Here is a 20,420-nt window from a genome sequence, read left to right on the forward strand (position 1 = left end):
TTGGATCATATTCACCTACTTCTTAATAGAAATTAACTTTTAAAATTTGTATTACAAATATTTTCCCATATATTTTCTCTGTTGCCTTAGTGGTACAAAAGTTGTAAAGTTTATAGTCAAATATACCTTTCGTATTTTTTTTCTATCTGTCACAAATCTGTTTAATTCAGGTAGATGTCAGGATGTGCCACTATGATTAATTAGTCCAGGGGCCTGTCAACACTAGGTAGAGAGAAGAAGCCACCATCATTCTTTCAGGAGTAGCCTCCATTGGTGGCCTCACTGTGAGGGGACACTATGGATCCCTGGATGCTGTGGATAGACTCCTTCTTAGGGTTGATCCAGTGTCTGATGTTAGCTCAGAAAGTGATGGAAGGTAGCAGAGTAAAGGGTAACAATACTTTAGGGTATTGAGTCTTGATAATTCCATGGGTTTCCTGGGTGGTCTTCTAGTGTAAGAGTATCTATCTCACTTTTGTTCTTGAATGTCCCTGTGTGGTGGTTGTACAAGGCTGCTAGGCAGAAATCCATGTCATCCTTTGGTATCTCAGGATCAAAAAAATAAACCTCCTGCCTCATGAAGGTGATTGTGGGAGTTGATCTGAGCTGACTCCTGGGTTCCTTTTGCTGAGCAAGGTGAGTTGGGTTCTTAATACGGCAGTTTCTTGGAAGCCCAGAGTTTTCCCAGGTAGGAATCATTATCCAGTGTAGGGTGCTGGAAAGGGTCTCTGGTGAAAGGCATGGTAAAATGCGGAGTGAGACGCTGGTCTGAGGGTCTTCCATCTTTTTTTAGAGCCTCCAACTTTCCAGTCTTTGTTAGGAAGATCTCCCCTATCCTCAGTTTGTAGTATAGTCTTCAAAGTTTTCTTGCAATATTTTTTTCACTATTTTGCTCTCATATTTTTATCCATTTGGATTTTTTTATGTGTAATATATAAGATTAGAGTCCATTTTACTTTCTTCCAAGGGATAATTCATAAATATGGCTGTCGATTATGGATTTTCTATTTTGTTTTACCAGTTTTCCATTTCTGTTTGACTTTATAGTATGTTCTATATGGCAAGACTAACTGTTCTTTTTATGTGTTTCTTTGTTATTTTCAGTCATTTTTCATGTGAATTTAAAGATAATTATGAAATTTCATTAAAATTATTGTTTAGATTCTAATTGGAACTAATTCAGTGTACGTATTAGTCTGAGGAAGCTGACTTTTTAAACTAGGAGGGTCTTCTTCCCCAAGAACATAGCATAAATTTCCATTATCAAGATCTTGTTGTATATATTCTAATACATTTATTTCATTTAAGCCTGTGTATTTATTAAATAGATCTCTAAGTGTATTATAATTTTATTTGCTTAAACGTAATACTTTACTCATTTCTTTTACTAATGCTTGCCAGTAGAATAAAGTTACAAATTTTTTTATGTTTATCATATATTCATTCAGCCACCTTACCAAAGAATGTAGAGTTACATGGTAAGATTGGGGAATGGGTGGGAATTGAATGTGTTGGGGTCTGTGGGGACAAGGCTGGGTTGGCCTGGAGCCTGAGAGTGTTAGGAAAGGAAGCAGACCAAGCACTAGAAGAAGAATTGGTTGTGTGTTCAGGGCATTGTGTTAGTAGGAGTCTCTTCCACTGTGAGCAGCTGTGAGTAACAGAAGTCTAAAAAACAGTGGAGTACATAGAATAATGTTTATTTCTCTCTTACACAAAGAAGTCTATTATAGGCAATTCAGGCGCTGTAGTTCCCAGGAACCCAGACTACTTCTAGCTTTATCTTCTGCTATCCTTCAGATGTAGTCCTCATCATTATGGTCTAAGATGAACTCCAGGCATCACATCCATGTTCCAGTAGAAGGATGGAGGAAGGGGAAGAAGAAACAAAGGGCACATCATAGGTATATCATAAAGAAATTTCCCAGAAGCTTCCACACAATAACTCTACTTACCTTATTGACCAGAACTGAATTATATGGTCATGTCTAGCTCCAAGGGATGCTGGGAAATATTTTTATTCAAGATCAAAATTCTAAAGATTATAAGGATTTTTTTTATTCCAAATCAGGATTCTAAAATAGTGATAATAGACATTGGGATTGGCAACCAGCAGTCTCTGATGCAGGTATGTTTGTGGGGAGGTGGGGGCATGTGTTTTCTTTTGTAGCTCTCAGCTGCTAGTGCAGAAAGGAGAATGAGAAGTTGAATGGAACAGGGTGCAGAGGATTGGGGGTCAGCAGAAGAAAAGGAGTGCAGGCATAGAGGGTGTGGATGAGAGAACAGTTTTGTTGGAAAGGAAAGAAGGCTGAGGGATGATGGACTAGTAGAAAGATGAGGGATCAAGGGATTAGTGATCTCAGAGAGGCTGAAAAACAGATGCCACAGCTAGATGGCTGGGAGGCCATGTCAGAAAATGGCATATTTGTGGGGCACCTGGGTGGCTAGTCGGTTAAACATCCTACTCTTGTTTTCAGCTCAGGTCATGATCTCAGGGTTGTGAGATCGAGCCCCATGTTGGGCTCTGCACTGGGTGTGGAGCCTGCTTAAGATTCTCTCTTTCCCTCTCCCCAGTGACAAGAGGAACAATGTGGCTGTGGCAGTGGGTGATGGATGTGGAAGGGTGATCAGGGTCATTCAATGTAAGGAACGTAATTCATGGCATTGGAGGGTTCTCCCCCTGTACACTGAACCGCTCCAGGAGGATAGCAGGAGTAGGGAGACAGAGAAATGCAGGGAAGCTTGTGTAGTTAGATAGTGTGAGCCCCAGAGGAGTTACACTGGAGGAGAGTAATGGTCTTGAAACACACAGGAGTCTGAGGACACTGATCCCACCTTGGGGCTTCATCTGCTGAACCAGGTAGATACATAGGCATGAGTGAACAAGAAGTCATCCCTCAGGATGGCTATAGAAGATGCTTGTGATCAGGGGATAACTGTGTCTCAGGGAAGTCCAAGAAGAGAAGAGAGCCTTCTGTGATAAGGTGAAGGATGAAGGATTGATTTGCCATGGAATAAAGGATTCCAGTGGTCACAGAGGGAAATTTTGCAGGAAAGAGGAGCAGTTGGTGTTTGGGAGAAGAGCCATGGGACAGTATGGGGTTGAGAATGTGAGAACAAATGAGAAGTTTTAACTTTTGGACAGTGACCTAAGTCTACAAGATGTAACATCTAGGCATAGTGAGTCCACACAGATCTCTGGGGTCAGGTTGTCTTGAGGAAGACCCAAGCTGTGGCTCCAGAGTGACTTGGGCTGCTGGCTGTGGGTCAACTCAGGGATGAGTTCTGGGTGGTCAGAGATCACACCAGGAATTTCCAACAACCTAAATGTGGAGCAGTTGCTGGCTAAAAAGAGATCCTTTCCTTCCTTGGAAGCCTCCCTTGCCTAGCTTCTAAGGCTTCCAGGATAAAGTTTGAGTTCAGAAACAGCCATCACTCACCCTGCCAGCTGCTAGAAAGAGCTCTGGCTGCCCAACAATCCTGAGAACCATGTTCTTCTAACATTTATTTTGATTTAAAATCTTATGTTTCAGATGGAGTTTTCACTCTTGACAGTGGGCTGGGTTTAGCCTATTCATTAGGTGTGGAACTCCTGGCTTGTGGTTAATCCTGATTGGAAAACAGTATAAACACATTTCCTGGTAAATGTATAAATATATATAGATGTTGGTTGTTCCCCTCCCTACCACTAACATACACTGTAGAAGCAATTTGAAGCAATTTAGATCTGCTCAGCATCTGGCCATCATAAAAGGTTTCGAATGAGTCATGATTTTGCACCAACAGAGAGGGCTTGTCTTGCTCTGTGGAGAGAATTGTATTTACCTCTCGTTCTGCTTGTGACTCTATTACTTTATGATGATCATTCTGATTTGTGTGTTAAAGAGACTGGTGAGGTAAGGATTTAGAGAAGGGAAGCAAAGAGAAGAGAAGGAGGGCCCAGACAGTTACATATTCAAGGCAAAACAACCAGTTTTGGGGAGAATGACCTGTTTTTGCTTTTGAGAAGCCAGAAAAAACAAACAAACCTAGTGGAAAGAGCCTCATTTTGTGAGTTAGGAGATGACCTCTACTAGCTGTAGGCAACTCAATCTCTTGGCACCTCAGTTTGCTCATCTGATAAGTGGACCCAATAATGGTTGCCCTATCCAGTTGAGAGAGGAAAGGAGAGTTCTTGCTTGAGAGCACTGTTGGGTGCTGGCTGTCGTGTGGGCTCCTTAAATATGCCATCTCATTTAATGCCCAAGAGAGTTCCATGAGGGAAGTGGCATTAAACCATTCTTCAGTTGAAAGAACTGAGACATGGAAAGTCTAAGTGGCTTGACCAAGATCAACTGAAAGAACTGAGACATGGAGAGTTTAAGTGGCTTGACGAAGATCATAAAGCTTATCAGGACTCAAACCCACATCTCTCTGGCTCCAAATCCTGTGTTCTTCCCATTACTTCATGCTGACAGGTCAAAGAACAGATTCAAATCTCCTCCCAGGGAGGGGAAAAGCACCAAGTGGCTTCCCAGTTGTAAGGCCCAAGATGTCCCTGGGTCCTTGGCCCCCACAGAGAGCCCAGCCAAGCCCAGTTCTGTTTCCTCAGAGCCCTGCTCTCTGGTGTGGGAGCAGGTGGGTTGTTAATCTGATCAACGGCTTCCTGCTGAGGTGGGAGCGCGAACTAAAGGGCTGCTGAATTGCCCTCCAGAGTGGCAGGTGGGAGACTCCAGTGTTTTCACCCACAGAATTACTTTAGGACTAGTAGAAAGAGCTTCATTTTGTGATAGGAGATGACCTCTACTAGCTATAGGCCAGTGGGAGACCTGGCTTTGCCTCTTGCTAGTATGTGACCTTAACTTGTCTGCCTTTCAGTTCCCCCATCAGTGCAATGTGGGTAGAAATGCATAGCTTAAAGGGTGGATGTTGTGCATATTAAGTGAAAAAATGTGAGAAATGTGCCTAGCACCTTTGTCCTACATTATACACCACCAAATAAAAGGCAGCTGTTGTTTCCATGGAGGAGGCGGGTGACTTACAGGGGTGCTGTTCAGGCATTGAGTAGTTTTTGTGTCCCATCCCTTACATCCATGTCATAGCCAGTCATTTATTCTAAACACCCTGTGTCAGCTTCTGGGGAAAAGCATGTGTGACACAGGCAGCATCCTTGCCTCTGTAGAGCTCACACGTGGCAGGGAAGTCTCTGGTCCAGTCACAGAGGGTGCAGGATCTATGAATCTGAGCTTGCCTGGCCCAGTGGGGTGTCTGGGTTCAGGCATGGAACTTGGAGAAAGGGCTCATTGCCAGTCTCCTTGGTAGGAAGCCCAAGCTCCAGCTATTCTGGGGATTGGATAGGCGTAGACACAGAGTTCGCCCTTCTAGGCTTTCCAGATCTTCCACGATCCAGCCCCTTTCCATCCCACTCTGCTCATTCCTCAACATCCAGCTAGCAGGCTGTTCCTCATGAGTCCCCAGACACACTGAAGCTCATTCCCGTCATTCCCATCTCACTGATTTTGTTTGCAATTGAACCCCTACCGTTGTACTTCTTAGCCATAGCTAGCTCATCTCTCAAGCCCAGCTCTCATTCTGCCCCCTCCAGAAAGCTTTCCTTAACTTCTGTAGCACATGCTGACCTTTCTTTCAGATCTCCCCATTTTAGTGACTATTCATTAATTATCTTATACATTAATTCATTCAATGCATTGACAAGTCTTACTTGTTCTGTATGAAAAATACTTCCCAACTCCATCTACTTCTCTGCATCTGTACTGCTTCCACCCTAGTCACCTCTTGCTTGGATTTTTTTTTTTTGAAGATTTTTTTTATTTATTTGAAAGATAGAGAGTGAGCAAGAGAGAGAGCATGAGCAGAGGGAGGGGGAGAAGTAGACTCCCCTGCTGAGCAGGGAGCCCGACATGGCTTGATCCCAGGACCCTGGGATCTTGACCTGAGCCGAAGGCAGTCATTTAACCGACTGAGTCACCCAGGTGCCCCATCTTGCTTGGATTATTAAATACTCTTGTAACTGGTCTCTTTGTTTTCACTTTGCTTCTCCCCAACTCCTCTGTACTCCATGGGACATTTAATGATCTTTCATAGATGTAAATTAGTTCTAGTCACTCCCCAGTTTACAGTCTTCCAGTAGTTTCCCAGACTCACCACAGCTCACAGGGCTCTGTTACTCTGCTCCATGTGTGCCTGCCTTCCCAACCTCTTCTTATCCCATATTCCTCTTGTTCAGTCTGCTTCAGATACCTCAGCTTTCTCTCTGTTCCCCCAAAAGGCCAAACCATTACCACTACCTCAAAGCCTTTACACTTGCTGGGCCTTCTGCCTAGAATGGTCTCAGCTCTTCAGTGCCTGCCTCTTTCTCATCACTCAGCATGCTGTTCAACAGTAACTTCAGTGAGATCGTTCTTGAACACCCCATCCAAAGTAACTCTTTAAGGCACACTTTATCTCATTACACTATTTCTTTTATATCATTAACATTTTCTGAATTGACCTGCTTTCTTTGTACTGTCTCCTTCTTCCCACTAGATAGGAAGTGCCTCCAGAATAGAAACAATATCTGTCTGGTTCACTGCTTTATCCTCAGAGTTTGGAATAGTGCTTAACATGTATGAACCCAAAAACCATTGCTTAATAATTTATTAGATGGGTATTAAATGTCTTCTATATATGAATCACTGAGAATCAGTAATTACTACCACTGATTAAAAATACAAATTTGTATCCTTGAAACCGGATTTAACAGAGATGGTCTATGAAACTCTGGTGGTTTATCAAGGAGTTTGCAAGTGGTTTGATGATTTTAGAGGAAAAAATGATGAAACAATTTTGTTCACATACTCTTAGCTAATTTTATTTAAAAAAATTTTTTTAAAAGATTTTATTTATTTATTTGACAGAGACACAGCAAGAGAGGGAACACAAGCAGGGGGAGTGGGAGAGGGAGAAGCAGGCCTCCTGCTGAGCAGGGAGCCTGATGTGGGGCTCAATCCCAGAACCCTGGGATCATGATGTGAGCCGAAGGCAGATGCTTAACAACTGAGCCACCCAAGCGCCCCTTACTTAGCTAATTTTAAATGTAAGATTAATTAAGACTTCTATAGAAATTCTACTACCTTCTTAATAATTGTTTTATGCCATTCACTGCAAGGACTATATTGGTCAGTTCATGATAGCTAATTTCAGTGGTCAATTATAGATTATTTTGTATAATGTGTTTTACATGATGATAGTATTAAGATTCTTAGTTGTAAAAATTTACATTTTTGTTACTTTTGTGTTGTATTAAATCTCATGAATCAAAAATAATTGAAGGGTGCCATTAATGATGAAGATATTATCAATAGCATAATACAGAATTCTATATGTGTAAATATTAAATACAATTTCAGTATGAATATGCAGCATGAATCTGTATGAACTAGGACAAAATAATCTGTAAGATTGTTGATTTACCATAATAGCTAGAATAGAGATGTTCAATTAGGAAATACATTACTGAATGTTTGAAAATTGGACTTTATTGCATTGTAACGGTCCCCAAGGGCACTGTTTCTTGTGACACTTTGTCCTATAGTGGCACAAAGCCACCAAATTTTAACATAATTTTCAAACAAAGTATGATTACCTCTCTGGTAAATCAAATGGTATTTTCTAGAGTGAGTGTAGGAACCTGATTAGTTTTGTCAGTAAATGTAAAGAGACCAAAACTATAAAGATATTGTTCAAAATTGTACTTCTCAGAGCAAAATTACATACAAGTCATATTAATGTGGAGATGCTTGAATAACTAGCCTAAGCAAAGTTAATAAGTGTTGGGCTTGGAGAACAACCAGAACAAGCTTTTGGCCCAGTTTATTTATCAGAAGATCCAACTGCAAGAAGGTAAAGAAAACAACTAGATGTGGAACCTGATTTGTAATTCACTCACTGAGCTGACTACAGACACCTTGGTGAAAAGTTGAAAACAATTATCTCTCACTGTTTGGAGTACTTATTAATTTTAAAACTATTATGTTTTGTTTACAGTTTTTAAAATTGAGGTGGCTTTCCAGCTAAGCATGGTGGATTGAATACGTGTTTACTCTCTACTACCTTCCAAAAATTGTCAGTAAATGGATTTTTAGAAAAGCTTAAGTGGACTTCTGTTTTAATCCATGATGGAGTAATAAGAGCTGCCACAGAAATAACCGGAAACTGTATAAAAGCATGAGATGCCTGTTTTCTGATATTGGACTAGAGGTAGAACAGATTGGGATTCCTGAGAGAAGAGAGACAAATGAGGTAAGCTCTGTTATCACTTAGGTTTCTACCTGGAAGCACATTCCAGATCATGGAGCTGGGAGGGGAATCCCAAGTATAGCATGGTAGTCTCACTTAGTTGAGGACAGAGATTGGAGTTCAGGGAAACTGAGGCAGCTGAAAGTTGTGAGGAAGAATTCCAGATGAGAGGGAGTTATACAGAAAAGTTCTCCAAAAATCTTAAAAGTCTTTCTGATTACTAAGAAATAATAGTAAGAAAAAAATTGAAAATTTTTCTAAATTAGATGAAAATGCTAAGACAAAGATACAAGAAACTCAACAGAATAAACCTACATACACAAAAACTCACATCAAACTATATCATAATCAAGTTGTTAAAAACTAACGATAAAGAGATAGAAATAAGACTATGTACAGAAAAACAAACATAAGAAAGTCTACAGACTTTATATCTAAAGCTATCCAAACCAGGAGACAGTGGAATGGCATCTTTAAGGTACCAAAAGAAAAAAATAAAAATAAATAAAACAACTTGGAAATAAGTGAAGCTTCTTCAAAAGTGAAGGCCAAAAAAAAAATAGAGGCTTTTTCATACAAACAAAAGTTGAAAGAATTTGTTGTCAGTAAACTTACAGCGTGAAAAATGTTATTCAGGCAGAAAGAAAATATCAGATGGGAATGTAGATTATACAAAGGAATGAAGAGTGCTTGAAATGACATATATGTGGGTAAATATAAGACACTCTCTTCTCCCTCATTTTAAAATGTATTTAAGATATAAATGTTGACTTAAAGCAAAAATTACATGCGTCGTAGGATTTAGACCATCTATAGAAGTGAAATGTGTGACGATAGTAACACAAAGGATGGGAGAAATGAAATGATAGCATATTTTTGTTATGAGGTTTTTACATTATACCAGAAGTGATATAACATTATTTGAAAGTGTAGTGTAATAAGTAAAATATGCATGTTTAAAATTCTAGAGCACTACTAAAGAAACCTAAACAAAGAGGTATAGCTAATACACCAATATTGTAGATTAAATGGAGTGCTAAAAATACTCAATTATGAAAGAAGGCAGCAAAAAAGGAAAAAAAGAACACTGAACAGATAGGACCAAAAAAACAAATACAAAGATGGTAGAATTAAGCCCAACTATCCTAATAATTAAAAACCCGAGTTATAAGTCAGAGATGGTCAGACTAACTGGATAAAAAAAGCAAGTTCCAACTGTGCACTGTTCAGAGGAAACCCATTTTATTTTATTTTTTTATTTTTTTAAGATTTATTTATTTGAGAGAGAGAGCATGTGCAGGGTCAGGGGGAGGGCAGAGGGAGAGGGAGAAAGAATCCTAAGCAGACTCTGCTCTGAGGGCAGAGTCGAATGCAGCACTTGATCCCATGACCCTGAGATCATGACTGAGCTGAAACCAAGTCTGACACCCAACTGACTGCACCACCCAGGTGCCCCAGAAACCCATTTAAAATATAAATACACACATAGATTAAAAGTGAAAGGATGAAAAGGTTATATACCATGCAAGCACCGATCATAAGAAAGCTAGAGTGGCTATGTTAATATCAAAGTATTAGCACAAGAAATGTCACATGGAATAAGTAGGGTCATTTCATAATAATTGAGAGCACAGTTCGTCAAGAGGACATAACAATTCTAAATGTGTATACACCCAATAACAGAGCTTCAAAATACATGCAGCAAAAACTGATAGAGAAAAGATTTTTAGAGATTTCAATATTCTTCTTTCAGTAACTGATTGAACAAACTGACAAAATTAGTAGAGATACAGATGATAATAAACAATAATATCAGCCAACTCGACCTAACTGATGCAGAATACTTTACCTAACAACAGCAGAATACACATTCCTTTTGAGTGCATATGAAGCATTCACCAAATTAGGCCATATTATGAGCCATAAAAAAAAGACTCAATAAATGTAAAACAACTGAAGTCATACTGAGTATGCCCTCTGATAAGAATGGAATTAAATTAAAAATTAATAGATATTTGGAAAAAACAGCACACTTCTAAATGTAAAGTTCAAAATCACAAAGGAAATTTCTAAATATTTTGAATGAAGAAGAAAGTTTTCGAAATTCATGCGATGCAGCTAAGGCAGTCCTTAGAAGAAAACTTATATCAAAAATTTATATCTTTGGGGCGTCTGGGTGGCTCAGTCATTAGGCGTCTGCCTTCAGCTCAGGTCATGGTCCCAGGGTCCTGGGATCGAGCCCCGCATTGGGCTCCCTGCTCGATGGGAGGCCTGCTTCTCCCTCTCCCTCTCCCCCTGCTTATGTTCCCTCTCTCGCTGTCTCTATCTGTCAAATAAATAAAATCTTTAAAAAAAAATTTATATCTTTGATAGGTCTCAAACCTATGAGCTAGACTTCCACCTTAAGAAGCTAGGGGCAGAGGAGAATTTAGACCCAAAGGAAGTAGAAGAGAGGAAATTAAATAAAGATGAGAAAACAACCAAAAAATAGAAAAAAGAGAAAATCAAACAAAAAATTTAATTAAAAAAATCAATAAAACTGATAACATCTAAAATAGAATGATCAAGAAAAACACAAATTATCAGGATCTGGGAAAAGAGAAAACATTACTAATATCATACATTAATTAAGGGGATAATAAAAGGATATGAATAACTATGCAAATACATTTGAAAACTTAGATGAAATGGAACAATTCCTTGGCAAACATAAATTTCCAATACTGACTCAGAAATATCCCTGAATATCAGTATATCAATGAAAGTAATTAAATTCATATTAAGAAATTTTTCCACAAAGAAAACTCCCAGGCCCTGATGGTGTCACTGGTGAATTACAGCAAACATTTAAGGAAGAAGTAATACCAATCCTTTAGCCATGCAGAACTTTCAGAGGTAGAATTGGATAGTACACTTTCCAACTCATTTTATGAGGTCAATCTTATTTTGATTTTAAAACCAGAGAGAAACATTACAAGAAAAAAAAATTACAAACCAATATCTCTCATGATCATAGGTAAAATCCTTAACAAGCTACTAGCAAAATGAATACTAAAAGGAAAATACATCATGACTCAGTGGGGCTTATCCCAGGAATGCAAGGTTAATTTAATATTTAAATACCAACCGGTCTAACTTACACATTAGTAGAAATGAAGAGAAAAAATATCATCTCTATAGATGCATCAAAAGCCTTTGGCAAGGTGCCTGGGTGGCTCAGTTAGTTGAGTGCCCAACTCTTGATTTTGACTCAGGTCATGATCTCATGGTCCTGGGATTGAGCCCCATGTCAGGCCTCAAGCTCAGTGGGAAGTCTGCTTGAGGATTTCGCTCCCTTTCCCTCTGCCCCTCCCCACTCTGTCTCTCAAATAAATAAATACATCTTTTAAAAAAGACTTTGGCAAAATTCAAAACTTATTTGTGATTTAAAAAGACATAAACCTCTCAGTAAACTATGAGTACCTGGGAACTTCATCAACCTGGTAAGGGGCCTCCATGAAAACCTACAAATGAGGTTTACTTCATGGTGAAAGACTGAATATTTTCCCTCTAAGACCTAAGGATGTCAGCTTTCACCACTTATATTTAATATCCTTCTGAAGGTTCTAGCTGGAGCAGTAAGGTGAGACATATAGATTGGCAAAGAAGAAGTAAAATAATATTTATTTGCAAATGACCTGATTATGTAGAAAATCCTAAGGATTCTCCAGAAAAACTACTGGCACTAATAGGTAGGTCAGCAAGTTCAGGATACAAGATTAATGTTTAATTTTTTCCCCTGTATACTAGCAATGAACAATTTTGAAATGGGATTTTAAAAACACCATTTAGAGGGGAACCTGGCTGGCTCAGTTGGGAGAGCATGCGACTCTTTATTTCGGAGTCATGGGTTAGAGTTGTTGGGTGCTGAGATTACCTAAATAAATAAATAAACTTTAAAAAAAAGTTTAAACTGTTTTAAACATAAAAAATAAAAATATCGTTTACAGTAGCATAAAAAGCACCCTAGCTGGGAGAGATTGTGCATATGTGTGGTGGGGGGGCAGAGTTACATGGAAACTCTACTTCGATTTTGCTGTAAACCTAAAACTGCTCTAAAAAATAAAGTCTATTTTTTAAGAAACAAACAAAAAACACCTGAAATATTCAGGGACATTTTACAAGATTTGTTTGAGACTTGTACACTAAAAACTACTAAACATTGCTCTGTTAGAGGAGACCTACATGAATGGAGAGAGATGCCATGTTTGTGGACGGAAGACTTAATGTTGTTAAGATGTCAGTTTCTCCAGGGGCACCTGTATGGCTCAGTCTGTTAGGCATCCATCTCTTGTGTTCCAGCTCAGGTCATGATCTCAGGGTTGTGAGATCGAGCCTCATGTGGGTCCGCATTGGGCATGGAGCCTGCTTAGGAGTCTCTCTCTCCCTCTGCCCCTTCCCCAACTCTCCCTCTCTTTCTCTTAAAAAAAAAAAAAAAAAAAGACAGTTTCTCCAAATTGACCTGTAGATTCAGTGTAATCACAAACTGATTCTAAAATGTATAGGGTAATGCAAAGACCTTAAATGGCCAAAACAAATTTGAAAAGAACAAAGTTGGAAGCAAGTCTTATACTACTGAATTTGAAGATTCACTATAAAGTTTCTGTTATCAAGACATTCTGTTACTGGCATAAATACAGATGTGTGGGCTAATAGAAGATGATAGAGAATTTATTTTATTTTATTTTTCTTCAAAGATTTAATTTATTTGTCAGAGAGAGAGGGAACACAAGCAGGGGGAGCGGCAGGCAGAGGGAGAAGCAGGCTCCCCGCTGAGCAGGAAGCCCGATGCAAGACTCAGTCCCAGGACCCCGGGATCATGACCTGAGCCCAAGGCAGACGCTTAACCGACTGAGCCCCCCAGGTGTCTCGATAGAGAGTTTAGATAAAGACTCATACATAAATAGTCCATTGATTTTTGACAAAGAGACCAAGGTATTTCAATGGGGAAATGGACAATTTTTCTTAAAGAAATGATGCTGGATCAAGTGGATATCTATATGGAGATAAGGAATCTCAACCCTCACTTCACACCATACACAAAAAGCAACTAAAAATAGATGCCAGACCTAAACATAAAAGCTAAAATTATAAAACTTCTAGAAGAAATCTTAGAAAAATTTCACTGCTTCACAGTAGGAAAAGATTTCTTTAATAGGATACAAGAGACACACACGTAAAAAAGAAAGAAAGAAATTGAGAAATTCAACTTCATAAAAATGTAAAGGACCCAGGTGAACTGGCCCAAGGAAGAAGTAAAAGTAATTCTAGGGATGATGAAAGGAGCTCCCAAGATATGGTTGTGCAGGAGGACTAGGAGTGTCCAGGGTAGATTGGAGCAGAAAGGCTCTGGGAGATGTGTGTTCAAGGGTTCGACGGACTTCTGATGTGTGTGAATAAATGGAGAGGAGATTAACATGGAGAGTTTGGTGATGGATTAGTGGAAGGTGCATAGAAGATAAGCAAACTAATAAGACGAGTATTAACTCTAGTTACTAGCTGTATAGGGAGCAAAGAGAATGGTGGAACACTGCAGAGCCTGTAATAGTGTTAGAAGTGATGATGATGTAAACATTACATCCAACTAAAAAATGATACTGAAAGGTTGGAAGAGGGGAAGGGTGGTGTGTGAGTGGGATATAGTGGTTTCCAGTAATGGTGAAAAAAACTTAAATCCTCATCTTCTATAAGCATGGGTTATATAGAGAGTGAGGATGCCAGGGAAGGAAATGCAGAGAGTGGCTGCTTTTCAAAACAAGTCTTACAGAATTTTTTGCATTATTGAACTGTGTGAATATGGACATGATTTGAAGCCAGGTCATGCCACTTGCTAGCTGTGTGACCTTAGGCAAGTCACTCAACTTCTCTGTGCCTCAGTTACATCATTTGTTGAACACCAGGTAATTGTACTTACCTCAGAAGGTTGTTGTTGGGGCGAACTAGTTTAATCTATGTAAAATATTTGGAATAGTGCCTGGTACAGAGTAAAAGCTATGTAGGTGTTACTGTTGTAATTGTGTATAGGCATTACTTTGAAATATATTAAAATAAAAATTGTGCTGAATCTTAAAAAAAGGTTTTACCTAATACTGGTAAAGGTATTAGGTATGTAATATGTAATTTACCTAATATGTCTTTATGTCCCATTAAACAAATTCCCTGTAAGGAATATATTTTTTCTTTTTTAAGGTTTTGTTTATTGGGGTGGGGGGAAGTGAGAGAGAGAGAGAGAGAGAGCACACAACCAGGGGGAAGGAGAAGCAGGTTCTCCGCTGAGCAAGGAGCCTGATGCAGGACTCAATCCCAGGACCCTGGGATTATGACTCAAGCCGAAGGCAGATGCTTAACCGACTGAGCCACCCAGGCATCCCAGGAATATATTTTCTTATCCTCCATTTTCATCTAAAGAAGCCGAGGCTCAGAGAACTTTAACCACCTGCTCAAGATCAAGCAGCTGGTTATTGCCAATTGCCCCAATGGTAGGATTTCAATTGGGTCAGTCTGGCCACAAATCCTAGCCTTTTCCCATTTTGCCTATTGTGTGCATGGGTTTACTGAATATTTTATAGTGCAGGCTAACTATAAGCTACTGTGGGGAGCGCAGGAGACAGCAGAATCTGGTCCTCTGTGCCTCTTTGAGAAAGGGCACAGAGCACCCTGGAGGGCACTTAGTGAGTGGTCCCAGATGGGAAGGCCTGGCCTAAGGTGAGTACTCAATAAATTTTGGTTGAATGAATGAATGAGTGTGCATGGTTCTGAAGCCCCAGGCAGATGTTAGGACCCTCCCCAGGAATGTAGACTGTGTGTGGGGGGGAGGGGACAACTTCAGGGGAGACTCAAAAACTCCATGCTGCCTAGATGCTAAAAAACTCAGGCTGCCAGGTTAGGCCTACCCACCCTGTGCTTAACCCCCAGCTAGCCTGCCTCCCAGGGCCTGGAGCTGCACAAGATGAAGACTGTGAAATTTCATATATTCCTAAAAAAAGGAAGAAAGAAAAAAAGCCAGAAACTGTCACAGACCTTCATATTAATGTTAAATTTATTACTCCCATCCCCAAAATGACCCAGAACCACACTTCTGTAGATATCCTCAGTCTTGCTAACATGAGCAAGCTAGCTTGCTTGCTGTGTCATTTTCCACACACACACAAAAAAAGTCTCAAGGCTTTACTCACAGAGAAACAAAGTTGTGATAGGTATGTTTACTGGTTTTATGGAAGTGAACCTTACAGAAGTGGGTTAGAAAGGTCTTCAGCAGTAGCTTCCTCTCCCACTTAGTAAATATTCCTTCTTTGTCCTAGAAGCTTTCTCTGAGAAACTCCTAATGCAACTGAGTTGCTTTCCCAAACTCTGAAAAGCCCAGGGCTGCTAGGTGGCCCCGTGGTCTCTCAACCTCTAAACAAGGCTGGAGGATCCAAACAAAAAAAAAAAATTCTGGGCTTAAAAACCAAATTGTGCTCTGACTCAAACCAGAACCCAGTCCACAGGTTCAGCTCTCCCTGTGGCAGTGACCCTTGTTCTGCAACGGAAGTGGGGGCGGGGGCGGAGGGCTCTTAGTTTAGCTCCGTAGACAGGGTGGCTGCCCTCATCCCAGGTGGCTTTTGATTGAAAGAGGCCCGCGTGGAGCTTCCTCTGTCTCTCCTGCGCTAATTGAGCTTTTGCCACGGAATGGGAGTGTGAGACCTGGTTTCCAGCGATTGCTAAAAGTGACCTCCCACCAAGTAAACCTGTGTCTTGATTTGTGCTTCTTTAAAGTGAGGGGGTTTAGAGTAACTCGGTGATTTTCAAATGTCTTCCCCTAGTAGCAAGACTCTTTGTACAAAGGAAATCTGTCTGGATGCCACATGTGGAAGAGGTAGAGCTGCTCGGCTTACTTTGAAGGTGGACTTTCTCTCTCTCTCCCTGTGTGGTCATACTGGTTGTGGCTCTAAACTTCTGTGTGTGTGTGTGTGCGCGCGTGTGTTTTAAACTTTTGTGTTTTAATTTTTTCCCCCACAGTTGGATAGTATGTTAATAGGACAGGGGAAGAAGGGCCAGAAAGAGGTAAAGATGTGATAGTGAGCAAATTAACAGATCACAGGCTATGCTTTTCCACATCAGAAAGGAAGATAAAAGGTATAGAAGATTTTAGTAAATTGTTTCTCTGAAAAGTCTTAGGGATTATGACATGAAATTACATTAAGTTGCATGTGTCCATCTTCAAAAGAATAACATTAGCGTACGTTCAGTGGACACTGCTTTGGCCATGTGAGCCTCGCAGGTTAAGGGGTCGGATGAACATCCAGGGGCCTGGCTTTTCCTGCTCATGTAAGTAGCAGGAAAATGAGTTTTCACTGCTACCATAGTTCATTTTATTGCTATCTTATTTCTGTCACAGGCCCTGTGAGCTTGGTTGGGCCAAGGGTCGCCCAGAAAATAACTAGCTTCCACTTTCTTTAATTATGCAAACTAGAGCTAGGTGACTGAGATCTTGCCTTTGGTCTGCAAGACATAGGGAGTTTTGCAAGCCCTAGGGGAGTGCAGAATTTCCTGAAGATGTTGCAAGGTGGCCGGCTTTCTTCTGAAGTCATGCAATATTCTCCTTCGCTTTGGTTATGACTGCAGAGGTGCTGGGAAGCCAGCTGAAAACTAGCACCTTGGAGCGGGCTTCTCTCCACTGGCCCCAGAAGTGAGGCCTGCTCCTTCATAGGGAAGGGCTTGGGGAAGCTGCTCTCACATAAACGTGTTTGGTTCAATTCTACCTCTCCCGTTACTTCACTGGCAGTTTTCTAAAACATGAGCATTTTTTGCTGAGGGAAGGACATGCAAAGGCTTGGAAATTTAGAGCAGAGAGCTGGATGGCTCAGATTTTATGAAAGTTCCTATTCCTATTTAATTTGGTAAAGGACATAGGAATTCCCAGAGAAAGCAAGTTTCGTGGAGGAAGACCAAATTTCATCGGAGAATTTTATCTGCGGGCTCCCAGGGCATCCCCAGCCACCACTGCCCCACACCTCTCAGCCTCCAGGTTGGGCCGCAGAGGCCACAGAAGCCAGGCCCAGTCTCAGGCCTCCTGGGCACACTGCGGAGGAAAAGTACCCCCTGCTCCCCACTGTACCCATAACCTGGAGAGGTGGGCTTCTAGACATTCTTACTCTGATTTTTCTACCAGGGCTTATAGTGTGTAGCTATTAAAGACACTCAGATTTCAGAATGGTGTCGCTTACTTTTGGTCTAGGTAAATCTTTAGGGTAGGAAGCTTAGCTGGTTTTTGGAGAGGACTATAAGCAGAAGATGCTAAATAATCCCCTATAGAGACTTCACTAAGTATATTAAGCTTGGTGGGATTTTGGGGATTTTTAAGTGTTTGAGAATCACATGGGAATGAAATTCAAAGGACAAGATTTAAAAAATATATAAAGTCATCATTCTCTGAAAATAACAGCATATGAATTAGTTCCTGAAGTATTTAAATAGAAAGTGAAACTGAATCACAGTTTACTTTTCATAGTAAAACTATTTAGAATGCGAGTCTTCTTCCCTGTAAGAGCAACAGGGTTTTTGTAAAACATTTCTTCCCATTCTCTGAAATTTGGAGTTCACAGGAAGGCTTGGGGGTTATGCTTTATTGAAGGTGACCCTTTACTTCAGTGGTGAAGAATGCCACATGCGGGGTCAAGGACTGTCGTTCTGGAGAGGAGGCGCGTAGGCTCTGAGTCAGCAGAGCATATGACTGAACCGCAGTTTGGGTCAGACACCCAAGGCTAGGGAAGCAGCTGCTTGAATCTTGTGTATGTTGAGAGCTGAACGAATGGCAATATCAGTGTACAGAGGGACCTCACGATACCTTGAGGTTAGCTTGGGTGAGCGGGAGCTCAGTATATATCAAGGGCCCAGAGAAAGTATAGGAGAAGTTAGGGAAGAATAGATAAGGGCCCCAGGGAAAAGGATCTTTCTGAAGAAAGTTGATTTTGTAGGTTTTTCATTTGTAGGGTGGTATAGTCCCTCCCCTCCCATCTGCTTGAAAATACATTACTGCCCCAGGAGAGTGCTAATCCTTTTAATGTGCTTCCAACCCCAGTTGACCCCATCTTCTTAATCATGTCTGCTGCTTTTCTCCGTTTTCTCCAACTTCAGACTTCCGTGTCTTAAAAAGAATACACCTTGGGTCTTACTTGCTTCTGGGCCCTTCCTCTTGAGGCTGCCCCAGTCTGAGCCATATCTCTTCCTTCCTGTCTGCCTATTTCCACTTCTTAACCCCCATCCATCCTTCGCTGACATCACAAGTATTCCCTCTTATCTCTGACCACCACAGCATACTCTGTGCTTTTCCGTGGTATGACCATAAAATTTAATGTCCAAATCAGAATCCTTTCAGAAGTAAAAGGGGGTGCTTGTAATTAATCATGATGCTCAGATAATGGTTATAAACTAGGGACTGTCCCAGGCAAACCAGGGTGCTTGTTCCTTCAAGGCATTTAACCTCGTCATGGCTCCCTCCTGTAGGAAGGCAGAAGATTCTGAGGGCAATGCCTGTCTTGTCTTTGCATCCCTGCTCATGGCCAGCCCGTACTTTTTTATAAAATAAACTTTTTATTTTGAAATAATTATAGATTTACAGAAAGTTGGGGAGAAGTACAGAGTTCCCGCATACCCCTCACCCACCTTCCCCCATTATTTACATTTTGCATTTCCTTGGCGCATTTGTTAAAACTAAGAAACTGTATTGGTTTATTACTATTAACTAAACTCCAGACCAGTTTTTCTATTAATGTCCTCTTTCTGTTCTCATCCAGATCAGGATACCATACTGCATTTAGTTTACATGTCTCCCTGATCTGTGACGACTTTTCAGTCTTTTCTTGTTTTTCATGACTCTGAGCCTTGAGGGGTCCTGGCCAAATTTTCTGAAGGAATGTGCCCAAACTGGATTTGTTTGTTTTTTGCATAATTAGACCCAGGTTATGGTTTTGGGGAAGAATACCACAGAATTGAAGTGCCTTCTCATCACACATATCAGGGGGCACATGATAGGCACCTTATAGCACCAGGGATGTGAACCTTCATCACTTGGTAAAGGCGGTGTTTTTCCTTTCCCTGTTCTATGGGAGCAGGTCACTAAGTTGAAACCACTCTCAAAGGGTGGACTAAGGTCCACCTCCTGCAAGGAGCACTGTCTTCAAATAGTATTATTCATTGATTTATTTCAAAACTGATGTTTATTTTCTGACCTTACTTCTGTTTTCTGTTTAAGAGCCTGGGGACAAACAGCTAGCTTAAGATCACCCAATCGTTTTTCCTACCCATTCAGTGGCCTGAGCAGTGGATGCTGCAGATGAGTCTGCAGTGGAAGGCCATGCACGCCTTTCTTCAGCAGGAAACACTTGTTTACTTTCTGATACTGCGAGATGCTCCAGGCTCATCTTGTATTTTTTCTACCTCCGCCTTGGAACTAGAACTTAGAACCAATTTCCAAAGCAGACTTGGTTCCTTTTATTGGAAAATGACATTTAGAAACCAAGATATAGCACAGGTCTTGGAGCTGAACTGAAATCTGCTCTGGTCCTCCTGAACGAATATAAACCTGGTAGGGGTGTGTAGGAGGCAGACGCAGCACCCCCAAAGCTGCTAGTCTTGAGGTGACCGGGGGACAGAGATGGTTGTGGTCCAATTGGGCATTAGTTCATCTGGCTTCCTAATGTTTCTGTGGTGAGCTACTGTGTCCTTACTTGAGGGCCCTACACCTGCAGGGTGGGGGAGAAAAGTAAAGAAATGTCTCAGGGCCCAGAGAGGGGAGCAGTGGGGTATAGCAGCTGCTTCCCCTCTTTACCCTGCAGAATTGTCATTAGTAGGCCAGAGGGAGGGGCCCTGTCATCTGTGAGTTTTAAAAATTTTGTTTAAAAATTTTTTTATTGAGGTATAATCAACGTAACATTTTATTAATTTCAGAGGTACATGATTTGATATTTGTATATATTGTGAAATGATCACCACAGTAAGTCTAGTCGACATCTGTCCCCACACATAGCTACAAAATGTTTTTCTTGTAATGAGAATTTTTAGGATCTACTCTCTTAGCACCCTTCAAATAGGAAATACAGTATTATTAACCATCGTCACCATGCTAT

General features: G+C 40.7%; 1 pseudogene; it reads right to left on the reverse strand.

Moving 5' to 3' along the window:
• Positions 1–295: 295 nt before the first annotated feature.
• On the reverse strand, positions 296–742 carry LOC114196861 (cilia- and flagella-associated protein 276 pseudogene; annotated as a pseudogene).
• Positions 743–20,420: the final 19,678 nt, after the last annotated feature.

The sequence above is a fragment of the Eumetopias jubatus genome, unplaced genomic scaffold (genome assembly GCF_037043125.1).
Source record: "Eumetopias jubatus isolate StellerSeaLion01/CBP00866 unplaced genomic scaffold, mEumJub1_p1.0 scaffold_4, whole genome shotgun sequence".
Classification (NCBI taxonomy): Eukaryota; Metazoa; Chordata; class Mammalia; order Carnivora; family Otariidae; genus Eumetopias; species Eumetopias jubatus.